Here is a 14,592-nt window from a genome sequence, read left to right on the forward strand (position 1 = left end):
CAATCATTTTGTCTACTTTTGTTAACAAACTTTTTTTTTTTTTTTTGGACAATTCCTAGTTAGTGAAGTGACAATGTAGGGGCAACATCGTTGAGTTAGACATGGAAGAAAACCTTCAATTTGATGATGGGCCAAGTGCGGTTTTGATTTTGGTGATATGGTGGGGCTAACGTGGAGCAAGGGGATTAATTAAATAATTAAATAAATTATTTTATATTAGCTTATGAGGATAACTTCTATAAGTACTAGCTCCTTTGTGCCCACCAATAAGAATCTGACACATAGGATTATTGCACCAAATGAAATGAGCTCCAAAACACTAGATTATATAGGTTTTTTCATTTTTTTCATTTTTTTTTTTTTTTTTAAGATTGTGCACGATTTGGGGTGGTGGTGCGGCCATCCCCAGCTAGGGTGGCCAACGAGCTACCCCAGATGGGCGGAGGTGGCCGTGCGGCCACCCCAGCTCCCCTGCACAATCTTAAAATAAATAAATAAATAAAAGAAAAAAGAAAAAACCTATATAATCTAGTGTTTTGGTACTTATTTGATTTGGTGCAATAATTCTATGTGGCAGATTCTTATTGGTGGACAGCTAATTTATACCAGTTCCTTATAGAAGTTATCCTCTATAAGGTTATATGGGTCAACCCAAACCTACCCAATTAAATAAATGGGCCAGGCCCTTCAATACTATCAGTTGACATGAATTATTTGAATAGGTGGATGACCAATCCCGCATAACCCATTTAATAGACTAATAGTTTGGGTTGACTCAATCTGGCTTGCATAACCCGTTTAATTAACGAACTCCTCAATTATTAAGCATGAAAATGCCATTTTATACAAAAGAAATTGACCCACTAATTTCCAATTATTGAATATGAAAACGAATTATACTACTAAGGTTTTATCTTTACAATAATGTATGAGGCCGATGATATATATATATATATATATATATATATATATATATATATGTGTGTGTGTGTGTGTGTGTGTGTGTGTGTTAAATGGTAGGATTTTAATTTTTTAATGGTAAAATTTTAAAAATGTTTTAATTTATACGAGTTACCCGTTTGTTAAGTGAGTTAACCAGAAATTGACCCGTGTATTAATTGTGTTTGATCGAGTGGACCCGGTTTGACCCGAATTATATTTTACTAAACTCTAACTCCCTAATTTTGTGTTAGTTTCATATCAAATTTGCGGACAATGTAAAAAAATTGCAAGCCCCAACCAATCCACTACTAGTTTTAAGGCTTTCAAACTTAAAGTAAATTACTATTTTACTCTTTGCCCCAAACCCAAAAAATAAAATTAAAAAAATGAATATGTGAAATAATGATCAATGTTAAATATTACATTTTTATTCCACAACTATCTTATAATGCTGACATAACAATCTTAATTAACCATTAGATTTTTTAAGATGAATAATGTTAGGACATTTTTTGGTCCAACAGTCTCCGGTTGGTGAGATTTGCTCGTTCTTCGTGTTCTTCACAGCGTCTTGATGTTCAATTCTATTGGTCTTCACGCTCCTTTAGCAGTGTTTGGCAAGGGACCGGAACGGCACTGTAGCTACAGTGCACCGTCAAAGAAGGAAGGTCTGCAAGGCAGTCCTGCACTCATCAAAAGCAGCGTTGTCTTTCCCATTTTTTGTTCCTGCGTGAGCATTAACTCACATGAGCACTAACCCAACCACCAATATTAACCCATACGTTTTTTCAAAAAAAAAAAAAAAAAAAACCCCAATACGCAGAGCAATTTCAAACTAGTTAACCCCCAACCCCTCAACATAGACCCAGCCTTCATCCTCCGTTCGTCTTCCTTGCGCAGACCCACTGAACCTAGCCTCCATCCTCTGTTCTTCTTCCTTGAACAAGTTTACCCACTCCCAACCCCAAAACGCAGACCCAAGGTACCTTCTTCTTCGAACATGTTAACCCACCCCAAACTCCCAAATACAGCCTAGCCAACCCACCGTCTTCTTCTTCTTTGAACCCACCTTTTCTGTTTTGGCACTCTGTTTTTAGACAAGGTTAGTGGCATAAATTGGTGTTTATATGTAGGCTTTGTGGATTTGTGTATAAATTAATATTTATCTGTAGGCTTAGTAGCCCATTATTTATTGGTGTTTTTTATTTTATTTATTTTTTTGTTAATTGCAATCCGTGTTTGGTTGCTGAGAAGTACTGATCAACAATTTGTTTCTTTTTCTTGCCATGTAAATAGATTGCTAAACAATGGTTTGATTGATTGGTTTCTCATTTCTGGATATAAAGTGAAAAGATTCACATTAACAAATTAAACTTGCTTGATGATATTAGTTGTGTAACCTACATATGAATTATATATAGTTGGAGCTAGAGGTAATTCAATAGTCCGAAATCGTTAGTTTGGCAGAAATCGTTAATTAGTCCGCATCTCTTACATTTAAATGTTCTGAATGATAAATCATTTTTGTTGAAATATTTATCTATTTATGTAGTTATATTTGCAATATATATATAAACAAATTGAGTAGTTTAGCCAAACTGAACAATCTTTTTTTTTTTTTTACCCATCTAAACCAAAATTCTAACTTTGCCACCGAATAAAACTACCCTATTTTCTGTAATATGAGTCACGAGAGCTCGAGACACCCAATCAAGCCATCTACCCAAACTAGAACTGCTACAAAGGTCAGTGGCCTAAATTTACTATTTTACATACTGTTTTTACGTGAGCCTATTAATTGCATTTATATCAAGTTGTATGTAGATAATTTATTTACCTACACTCTGCACTATTTGCTACGTGTCAGACAACTCATCGTCTTCTTCCATACATAATCACAACGAAATCAGACAATGCTTTTGTGGCTTGATCTCATATATGAAAATGTCTAGGTCGGAAAAAAAAAAAAATCCCCTGGTAGAAGATACTTTGGATATCCAAAATATGCCAGGGGAGAACCATACTACAATTCGAGTGGCATGACGACCCTTCGTGTCAAATCTGTTGCAAGCTTCTGTCTAAGCTTACCACAAAAAACACAATATTGACTGTTGAACTTCGTAACAAAGACGTAACCATTAGACAGTAACAGTTAGGTTTGGTAACGTCTTGTGGTTTATGCTTCATACTTTGTTTGGCCCTAATAATTTTGTAAATCATCTGAATTTAGTTGTAAAAATATCTTAAAATGTGTAGAGCTATATGTATTCTAGTGGTGGGATTACCGTTATTGTAATTAAGTACAGTAACGATTATGCAGTTGGTCATTTTTGTTTAGTACTTGTTATTATTATGCTTCATCGTTAAGGTCAGCCTAATACATCCAAATATGTATTGCAGTTAGATGTGCGTTATGCGACAAACTATAATCCACAAAACAACTTAACACAAGTAGGTAATTTCCAAAATATCAAACGATTATATTAAAAATTGAAAATAAACAACAAACGAACCAACATTAACCGTTGCAAATTAAACTTACTTCCAATACAAACAATAAGCGTGGTATCAAACGTCGTGTACGTGTCCACTACTTTTCAAAAGTAATAAATAAAAGTGTCACTTTCACACATATTACAGGCCATCCAAAATACGGATTAACAAAATGCACATAAGGTACTTTACAAAACACCAACTAAATCTAATAAGTTATGTATAGCCAAAATAACCGTCATAAATGAAAATACGTCTCTATACAAACTACAAAAATGGGATCTAACGTCTTGTCCATGCCTACTACTCTTCAAAAGTGTCATATTCTCACATATGACGGACCAGTGCATCTCAAAATTTTCCCATATATTCCGTGTTGCTGTTTGATTGATTTGGCTGTAACCCACGTGATATATATAGGACTACTGCTCCTGGCTACAGCACGATAACATCAACCCACGGGTTCAATTCCTTAAGAGCTTATTTAAATAATTTGTCTTCCACTTTGGAATGTTTTTGAATAAAGTTGTATATTGTATATCAAACGATTACAAACAATCGTTGATACCGGAGTCAGTATGGAGGGATTTTTCTCAGGACAAGAAAATGGTTTTTCAACACTCCAAATACGCGTTCCACAACCGACCTCAAAGACACGTGTAGACACGTGTCTCCGACTAAATCCCTCCATTCTATTAATTGGTAAGCCCTCGTCTTGCCATTCTTGAAGATGGTAGCGTTCTCTTCTAAATGGTGTTAGGAATCCTCGGTATAAACCGTTACCCAAGTTTACGAAGTAGTAGGCATCTACAAATGAAGTATAATATATAATTAATTCCCAGTTAATTTATTTAAATTGTAGACCATGATAACAATTTTTTTTTCCCTTTTTTTGGTAAGCTAATATTGTACAATACTTTCTACTGGAGTCAGGAATTTTAACCTCGAATCATTAACGCACATTGTGAAAATACGTGTGTCATGTGTGCTTACTTCCCATCCAGCATAAACATAAGTAAAGCAAAGATCTAGATCCATAACGCACATGACATTTTGAGTTGTAGTGCACTTCCTACCTCGGATGTGCAGATGTTTCTTACATGATACACGCGCATCTATTTGTGTGTCATCAATTGTTCCAATATAATCCTGCAAGTATAAGTGGTGCAAACGGTAAGAACATAGTTGAAACACACAACAAATAATTTTGTCTTTAAACGGTAAAGGCAATTGGCGTAAACAACGTAATATGATATATTTATCTATCTATAGATAAATAAATATATAGTCGCCCAAAATTCCAAAAATGTAAAATACAGTGGTTTGATAGCTTGCCGTAAACCATGGGTACTACATATCGTTATCTATAGATAGAACAAGAAAGTAAACAATACCAATGCACATTAACGAACAAAAAACTAAAAAATACTAATTAACATTAACGAATAACAAACTAAAAATACCAATTCACATTAACGAACAAGAAAGTTTAAAAATACCAATTCACATTGAGGAATAACAAAGTAAAAAATACAACATCACAATTACAATTACAATTACAATTACTATTAAAACAAAATAACAAAAAACAAAACACTGATTACAATTTCAATTACAAATACCAAACCAATTTCTACTTCTTCTTTTTTTTTTTTGTAATTTCTACAGACACAAATGGTAACAATCCAGCAGAACAAAGCATAAACACAATATATTTTTTACTTCTACCTGGCCCCTTTTCAAACACAATACATTCTTAATGTGAGAGAATGATAAACAAAGAAAGAGAGCAACTTACCTTGAGAGACTGGTTAATTGCTGTTGTGCAAAGAGTAAGTTTGAAAGGAAATTTGAGACCTTTTTCCTTGGCTTGATAGAGGACGTGAGGAAGAGGAAGGGCTTTGGCTTTGCTAAAATAATCAAAAAGGGGGTGAGAGAGAAAGGCACGTGTATTGCAAGCAATGAACAAGTGGCTTTAGAAGAACTTGATTTGCTGGGCATGGGGAACAAGTGTCCAATGAGTAAAGGTTGAGGGACACATTTAATAGATTCTTTCTTGGAGGCTAAGGAGGCTTTAAATAATTAATAACAAAACTTTAAAACCTTTTGGGGAAAAACCTACATTGAGTTGGGAAGAAAAATAATAAATAAATTTCTCCTAGATTCTAGAAGACTTTAATTGGTTAAAGAAAATCTCCCACAAAGTTCTACTTTAATGGGTCTTCTTATATATATATATATATATATATATATATATATATATATATTAGTGGAAGTGGCACGTGCTTGGTTCTCTGTGTTATGTATCACTATAATTGTGAACATTATAATTGATATGCATATATTATATTATAAAATATATTTTATTTCTAAATTATTGAACAAATATTTATTAAATTTTCTAAACAAATAAAGTAAAATTATAAATTAAGTAAATATGATATTAAAAAAGAGTTAATTTACATAGTAGACACATGTTGTTACTTCACATCAAAGGGTATTTTTTTTTTTTTTGAGAAATAAATCAAAGGGTATTGAAATATATATATAGCACATTCATGTTCATGGTTTTTATCTCAACCAACCTATAGGTACATAAAATTGTAATTTGATCAAATGTTTCCTTATTATAATGCATCATAGACCTTGAAAAGCTATAAAGTTTACAATAAATCATGTTGCCATAAATAGCAAAAATTTAAAAGCATGCATGTATGAATTATCACCATAATAGTATATCTACTTTTATATTTTCCTTTCAACAATCCTAATAAATTGTAGATAAATATTACCAAAAGCATGCAACCATCAAAGCATGCAACTAACTTAATCCAACCAAACTATTAGCTACTACAATTAGTTTGTCATGAGTTTCATTTTTTTAAAATACATTTGTTTGTCTTTATCTTGCACACTACTTGATACTAAAATTTGTTTCAAAATACATCACTTTGCAATTTAGTTGGTGAAAGTAGTAGATGATGCTATCAATTCTTGAGTTGTGGAAATTGATTCATTTTCGTTTAATGGCTCTTGAACAGTAGTAATGTCGAATCTTTGGCGTGATCCTCCACGTCCATCAATCAATGTAGCGCTTAGCCGAATAGTGAATTCTTGCTCCGAAAAAAGCCTTGCAAGGCTTTGTAAATTAGTAATGCCCTCTTATTTACAACAGAATAAAAATAAGATAAGTTTGATGAATCATAAAAATAAGAAGAAAAAAAAAATGAAACAAAGATAAGATTGTTTAACTTTTTTTGTTTAGCTTATATTTAGCTTACAATCATGGTATATTGAAGGAGATACTACAAAAGTGTAAAGTATACTGATTCTAGAGGTTTGGAAAGCAATGCTGCAATTGTCTTAACAAATGTATTTACAATGCAATTTCATTTCCATGGAGAGTTGAGATTTCCCTTATTATTCTTTTAATATAATTGTGCTATGTTTTCATGACTCTTACTCTCTTTCAAATTTTAGCATTTTAACTGATACAAAGATACTCTTGGTGTGAAAAATAGAACTGATATTAGTTTAGAATGTTTGACTTGCACAACAAAGTAAAGTTCCAAAGGTTCCATGAGAAGTGGAAGGTATTTGTCGTAAAAATAGTAAAGAAAAAAAAAAAAAAAAAAAAAAAAAAGGAAGAAGAAGCCTTTATGTTTAAATGCCATATTTCACATTTGACCTATTGGATAATTTGATTTCAATAATGATTGATAATTTCATGAAGGCAAACAAAAAGATAGACTTCAATTACAACATTTGAATCCAATGTCACCTAAGATATTTTTTTTACAAGGTATGTATTTTTTTTCATAAATAAAATAAAATAAAATAAAACCAAACAAAGAGTCCATTAAAAAGGACAACCCAATATTCAAATAAAAAGATTTTACCTATCTCATACACTAAATAATATGTTCAAATGTAGAGCACAATATTCAATAAAACCCATAATATAATTTGCACACCAAATTATATATTCAAACATAGATTAAAATATTCAACATAATTCTTCTCTCTTCTACACCAGCAAGTTAGGAACTAAATAGAACTCAAAACACAATCCAAAATAAGCACACAATCCCAGATCTAGAGACAAGAACAAATATTTTGAAAAAAATTCACTTTACACACTTGAAGTTTTAAGAATTTTTCAATTTGAACCTCAAAGTTTAAAAATTGGCAATATACCCCCTAATGTTTCAAAAAATTTCAATTCAAACCTTCTGTTACTAATTTCCATCAAATTGGAAGGAAATCTATGAATTACGTAATTACCCTCAGGCTGTTTTTTTTTTAAAAATTTATGTCCAATTTAATGGAAATTAGTAACAGTAGGCTTAAATTGAAAATTTTTGAAACATTAGGGGGGTACATTGCCAATTTTTAAACTTTGAGGTTCAAATTGAAAAACACATAAAACTTTAAGGGGGCAAAGTGGATTTTCCTCAAATATTTTCAAGCAAACAAAACACAAGATATAACTGTCATCTTCTCTTTCTTATACTTTCTTATGAACCAAAAACACCAACAACAAAAAGAACAGTAGATTTTGATTTCATCGAAATGAATATTCACATAAACACAATGTATTTATTTAATTGAAATGAAATGTTCAACAGTGACAATAAGAAAAGATAGAGCCTAGATTGAGTCTTATTATGCTATTATATTAATTTTCGTAGAAATATAATAAGACATTGATAACGTATATTCATATTATTGAGAAACAAAAATATTTTGAGCTATGATAATTTTTTTTTTTCATACCTCAGTGCTTTATAACATAAATTTTGTTGTTGAGCATTCGAAGAACTTTTCAGCATCTTCCCCAAATAAAGATGCGACTAACAAACCACTTGCATCATGTAATTCCACGTCTACTCGACATCTAAAATCAAATCATGAAACATAGAAGAAAAAAATTTAGAGATATAATGTTAAAAGTATAGAATTTGTTTATTTAATATTTCTAAGTTAAAAAAAAAAAAAAAAAAGTCGTGTATAATTAAATTGTCCATACTGTGGTTGTGCATCATCATCTATTTCTTTGCAATTTAGACAAGTAAATGTTTCATCAACTTCTACACCAGTATTTTTACTACATTTGTTGCAAGCCATGTACCAGAAAGGTTGTTGCAGGTTGTGAACAATGATTTTTGCTTTAACCTAGAAGCTGGAGTGCTGCATTCATTTTTTGTTAGAGTTTATAATTTTAATGTAATTGTCTTTTGCAAAAATATAAATATAGAAAGTTGATTATATATGAGTTTGTAAGAATGGATGTCTAACATATTGTGCATTATGGTATGACTAATTGACATAGCAAAAATGTGTTACCATTTTAGCTAACTCTGGTATTGCAGCAATTTGTTTAATAATTGTGTTGAATGTTGCGGTTGAACTTGATGAAGCTTTAATGTAGGATTTGTTTTGAATTATTTCATCCAATATCTTTTGATTTGCAATGGCCCTATGTGAAGGAGAAAAATGATTAATTAGTTATAAAGAGAGAAAAAATCTAAACAAATAAAGCGGAAAAGTAAAAAGATGTGCAATCATGAAAGAACATATTTTACCAATTCTGTAGTGTAGCTGCTTCAGAGTTGTTGGGATTGATGATAAAGGAGCTAGATGATCTTATTGACATAAACATACCTATGATAAATGTAGATATTTCATTAAATAGGTCCATCAAATGCAAATGTTAATTATTTCATAAGAAATCATACCATTATACGAAACGACTTTCAATTTTACTCCTACAATAACAGGCTTGCTTTTAATAACATTTGAAATTGCAGCAAAGTCATTATTGACAAAATGGTCCCACATTGTTAAGCATATATGTTTGAGGCTGTAGATAGAATTATGGTAGTTAGTATCTATGAAAGATTACTTTATTAGTCTTTTATATTGTAGAGAATAAATGTAAATCAGAATTTGTGTTTTATATATATATATATATATATATATATATATATATATATATATATATAATTAAGAAATTCATTTAAGAAAAGCTACTTGAAAATGGAATTTAATATGGAAAGTCTAATATAGAAAAAGAAATTAATTGGCAGGTTTTACTCTTGGTCGACGAGAGTAAGCTCTTGGATGATGGATGCACCATTCTTCGTTTGAAGTTCTCAAGGTGGTTGGGCATCTATTGCAACAGCTATTACATCTGAAACATTAAATGTTACAATTTTATTAGTAAATAAAATACTATGGAGAAGAGACTAAAGATTTAAATTTATAATTCTTACCAATTTGTGACAGAGAATCGATATATTTGTGGAATTCTGTAAAAGGGACGAAGCTAAGTCCAAGTGTAGGCAACTGTATCTCATTTTTTAACGCAGACTCAATTACAGTTTTGGAATTGATTGTCCACTGGATTTCATTGTTAACAATTTGATGCTCTGATTTAATTGGCTTGACAAGAGCGTTGGTGATGTAATATGTGTTGGATATGTTTAAAGTATTCTTATACAGTTGAATATCACGTCCAAAAATTGTCCCCTGAATGCGATTGCCCTATATGTATATGGATAAAAGTATTTCATTTAGTGAATCGTATAATGGTTAAACCTTTATTTGGTTAAATATAGATATAAGTATTTTAGTCAAAGCAATATCTAATTTTTATGTGTTTATATTGAAACATTTTAATGACCATTAAGCAGCAGTTTCACCCAAAAGATAAATACATAGTAAGGCTATTAATTACATGGTGCAAGTTTAATAGAATGATGTTAGGTTATATTGTCATCTATACAAGCACTACGCTAGGGAACACTAAAAAAATATGATATTGCAAGACTACAATATGCAATGAAGCAATTGTTTAGAAGTTTAGAACATTTAGTAAGAAATTCTTGGAGAATAATTTATTCATTCATCAAAAAAAAAAAGTTTTAATGGTGATAAATGCATTTTATTTTTTTAGAACATTTAGCTTTATTTTGATACATGTAGAACATTCTTAGGTGACTAACTTCTGAAGGGTATTTTCCAAATGAGGAATGTGATTATAAAGAGGTCAATGTAGAAAGTGTAGTAGGATTTTGAATGCAACAAAATTTAAAGATCCTAGGTACAAGTAAATTGCTTATTTTTAATATTCATGTGCAAGTACATTGCTTAAAAACCATCTTGTGTGCTGTGTATTGTTGTTAAATCTCCCAATAGTTGGGATTAAATAGAAAATAAACAAAGGTTGAGATTTAACCAAGAACATTTCCAACCAAACACAGCCAACAGTTGTGATGACATAAAAAAAAAAAAAAAAAAAAAAAAAACTCCAATGGTTGAGATTTTAACCAATTAAATTTTAACTACAACAAATAACATGCATCTAATTTTTAACCTAAACAAGTTTCACGCCGTCTCTCTTGCAAAACCTATTTCCTTGTGCTGCCTTTTGGTAAAGAAATTTCTTGTTTTTTTTTTGTTTTTGTTTTGTTTTTTTTTTGTTTTTTTTTTTTGTTTTCTTTTGTTCGGTTGTGATGGGTGTTATTGTATTACCGTACCATCGGTAAGAGTTTTGGTTTGCAAACAATTTTCTAACATCAGTATTTAGTGAGATAATGTTACATGCTTACCTGAGGTATGGCAGAAAACAACGATGACCAGTGGCGCGATAGCGAGGAGCAGCCCACGAAAAGAGAACCCAACTTGTCTGGTTTCTCTTAAGACTGAATGCACAATATTTTTGACAACAAAATCTAGCCAGTTGGGTGATGGGGTAGGTATCCTGTATCTCCAAAAAATTGATGGATTTCTGGGAAGATTTTTTTTCTACTCTTGTACTCTTTCTCTATAGCAACAGAAGAGGTTGACAAGAAATAAAAAAAAATAAAAAAAAATAAATAAATAAAAATTTGCTCCACCTTTTCTCCATTTCTTCTTTGAATCCAAATTGGTTTAGGTAGATTTTTTATTTTTATTTTTATTTTACTCCTTTATCCTGCATTCCTTCTCTGAATACAAAATCGGTTTAGGTAGATTTTGTTTTTGACTTCTATACACTTCTCTATAGCAACTGAAAAAAAAAAAAAAAAAAAAAAAAAAAAAAAGCTTTTCTTTCTTGCCCATTCCTTCTAAATCGCCCATTAATTCCTTCTGAATCGCCCATTCCTTCTAAAGCTTCTTTCATAAAAGACGAAAAAATCTCTCTAAAAAAGTTTTACTCTTTACATACTCAAAGGGCAAAATGGTAATTTAAATATAAAAGACAAAAATATCCAGACAACTTTTTAAATTCATTAGATTCAGGAAGGACAAATTAGTAGTTTCGCAATCTAAAGAAATGTCAAAAGACAAAAAATAACCTTATCTAACTAAATCATGATGAACAAAGAATAAGGGTAAAATAATAAATTTAAAGTGCAAAAGAAAAATCACTGTTTGGCTTGTATTCCCACTTTTTATATATCTTTAAGTAAAGATATACAATCACGTAGGTTGTAGCTATATATATATATATAAAATTATTTATTAATTAATAATTACTTAATAGACAAATAATATTAATAGCACTTATAAATGCATTTAAGATATACAAATATGCTTTATAATCCTATTTTAAATTTACAAAATTTATAGGATGTCACACATATACTCCCGATCATTAATGTGTATCCCGAAAATGGCGCTATCTATTTTAGTAACGGAAGAGTTCGTTACCCTTTCTTGATCGCTCCAGATTAGGGATGTGCATATTGGCCGCTTGCCGCCCACTGGCTGCATATCATCCGTCACCGCACTGATGCCGAGCCGCCACCGACAACCGACGGCCGGTAGATGACAAGAAATCTCCCTACCGACATCATGTCAGTCGGTAGGTGAAATGAATTTTTTGAAATCAGGTTTCAAACCGAATCGCACCGCTAGTATTGTTATTAATTTTTTAAAAATATATATATCAAACAAACGGACTCTAGATTCTACATCTTCTATTTTTTTTTTTTAAAAAAAAACCCTAACTTAGCTGGAAAGGCTAAAACCCACTTCCTTTTGCTATTGTTGTTGCTGTTTAGAAAATGCAGTAAGAAAGTCCAGATTCTCTCTTAGTCTCTCGCAGTTGCTGACGTTCTCTCAAGCTCCAAAACTCATGTTCTCTTAGTCTCTCTTGCCCAAGTGAGTTTAAAATAGTAACCAATTTTATTTTTTGGTTGGAGTGCATTAACCTGCTACACACTTTTTCTGAAAGTAAATGTCTTATCTTTCTTTTTTTCTTATAAAAACAAGCCAGAGCTATCATAGCATGTGTGTGTCAGTTTGTGTATTAGTGATACCATGTGTGTACAAAAAGCTCTTTGTTTTTAAATTATTTAGTTTGTATACAAGTTTTCTAGTTAATATGGAACCAAAGAGCTTCCTTTTTTTTTTTTTTTTTTTTTTTTTAAGTATTGGTTTATACACAACTTAGTTTGCTTTTCCTACTTCATAATGTGAATTACAAGGCTATCTTCTAAGACATATCTTTACCATATCTTCTCCTTGTGTACAAGGAAAAAACTTTCAACGCAGAAAGACTAGCTTTCTTGTCTTATGCATAACACCTGTCTCTTTCCGTCTTTCTACAAGATAAAGCTCTCTCTCCTTCATCTAGGTTTGCTATTTTCAAGCAAGAACCAGCCAATTTTTTCCTTTCTATTATGCGATCTGCTAGCCCATTGCCACCACCAATCATAACCTCTCCACCCCACAAAGCAGCGACTTGGAAGCTTATTTTGTCGTCAATTGGAGAACATTCTAACCGGAGCTCTCTCTCTCTCTCTAACCGGTTACCGACCGTTACCGTCACTGAATAATCTGTGACGGTAACGGTTGAGATAGACAAAGTCGAGATGAAGTCGGTGAAATTACCGACTTCATCGACGACATCGGGACGGTAGGCAAAAAACCTCCTACCGTCACCGATTCCCCCAATACCCACCCCTACCCGAGATTGCTATGCTCGAATATTTGACCCATATTTTATAGGTATAACAGTTACCCCCCAAATTCCCTTATTCGAGGAACTTGGATATGGGGAATTTTAGCATGTCTTGGGGATCCCACAACTTGTTCCACCCGAGACTCTCGTTTCAAATTCCTGAGGGTTAAATCTGACCCTCTCTTCTAAGACTTGGTTGAAAAACTAAGTAATAATCTTCTTTGACCCGAGGGCAAAAACTGAGACCCTCTCTTCAATTCTCGAGGGTTAAATCCGACCCTCTCTTCCAAGACTTGGTTGAAAAAAACCAAGTAATAACCTTCTTCGACCTGAGGGTTTATCCGAGACACTCTCTTCAAGACTTGGTGAATCCGGGGTGAAAACCGACCCCCCATAGACAAGTTGAATTCGGGGTGAAAATCGACCCCCCATTGATGAGTCCCGAGGGTGAAAATTCGACCACCCTTTTCAAAATTCGAGGGTGAAAATCTGAGAATGAAAACCCGACCACCCTTTTCAAAATTCAAGGGTGAAAATCTGATAATGAAAACCTGACCACCCTTTTCAAAATTTGAGGGTGAAAATCAGATGATGAAAACCTGACCACCCTTTCGAATCTGAGGGTGAAAATCCGAGGATGAAAACCCGACCACTCTTTTGAATCCGAGGGTATTCTTTGTTTTTTTATCGGGTTGTCTCCCATTAATTGCTTTTATCTTAAGGCTGTCTCCTTGTTTCCGATGACTTGTTTTTTACCAGGTTGTCTCCCGTTAATTGTTTTTATCTAGGGTTTTCTCCCTGTCTTGTTTTTATCTAGGATTTTCTCCCTGCCTTGTTCCTTGTTTTTATCCAAGGTTGTCTCCCTGTCTCTCGGGTAGCTCCATGCCGTTTTGTTAGAGCAATTTTGTTCCTCAAAGTCTTGACTCTCGGGATTTTGTGACTGTCTTGTCCGGAATTGAGGAGTTTTATGATCAATAATGACTTTGCCTAGTGTGAGGCGGATCACTTTTTATGCAAAAAGAGAGTTAGTAAAGCACATATGTTTTTCACAAAGGTGTCTTTTCCTTCGAAAAGTCGAAGGTTTGATATATGTGTTCTTTTACCTCCTTGTTGAGAGGAATCACGTTACTTTCTTTCTTGAAATATAGAAATTGTAAGATTTTCTCCTCACGCATCCCAACAATGGCATGGCGTATAGATCCGTA

At 32.3% G+C, this 14,592-nt stretch overlaps 1 pseudogene; it reads right to left on the reverse strand.

The window, feature by feature from the left end:
• Positions 1-8,220: 8,220 nt before the first annotated feature.
• Positions 8,221-14,562, reverse strand: LOC148586439 (replication protein A 70 kDa DNA-binding subunit B-like; annotated as a pseudogene).
• Positions 14,563-14,592: the final 30 nt, after the last annotated feature.

The sequence above is a fragment of the Corylus avellana genome, chromosome 4 (assembly GCF_965113065.1).
Source record: "Corylus avellana chromosome 4, dhCorAvel1.hap1.2, whole genome shotgun sequence".
NCBI classification, from domain to species: Eukaryota; Viridiplantae; Streptophyta; class Magnoliopsida; order Fagales; family Betulaceae; genus Corylus; species Corylus avellana.